Here is a 684-nt window from a genome sequence, read left to right on the forward strand (position 1 = left end):
GTAATTAATCTAATCAAAATTTAGAGGATATCCAGCACCAGAAAAAAGCAAACACACGTCGGTCGAGCTAAGAAAGGTCAAATCACAAACGAAACGCGAATGCTAATCGAATGCTAAAAAGCGCGTATGCGAAAGATAGCTCTTAATTTTCTAATAACTGAATTCTCTCTTTCTCTCTCTCTCTGTCTCTCAAACAAATTATGTTTGATTAATTGACGAAGTTAAAATTTCTAATGATCGTCGTTAGTATCACGTGCTTATATAGTTACTGTAGTATATCGTTTCGTTTGAAACTGTCATTAATTATCTCTTCTCTCTAGCGATATCTACGATTATTTGACGTGAAATTTGATTATTGACTCATCACGAACACATTTGACGTATAATTCGTTATTAAAAATCGACGTAATCTCTTGAAGCCGCTCTTTCTGGATACATTTTGACGCTCTTGTAGTAAACAATGTATAAACAGAACATGTTTTTTGATTAATTATTATCAATCATAGACTTCGAACAATTCTTGCACGCGCACAATGTTTAATAAATGGCGCGCTGATAAAACACGTCGATATCGAAAATCACAAAGAAAGATCGCGAAATAAAAAAAGAGATTTTACACACGCTCGCTCTCTCTCTCTCTCTCTCTCTCTCTCTCTCTCTCTCTCTCTCTCTCTCTCTCTCTCT

The sequence above is a fragment of the Odontomachus brunneus genome, unplaced genomic scaffold (assembly GCF_010583005.1).
Source record: "Odontomachus brunneus isolate Ranch 3 - 2012 unplaced genomic scaffold, Obru_v1 Obru_scaffold_047, whole genome shotgun sequence".
Classification (NCBI taxonomy): domain Eukaryota; kingdom Metazoa; phylum Arthropoda; class Insecta; order Hymenoptera; family Formicidae; genus Odontomachus; species Odontomachus brunneus.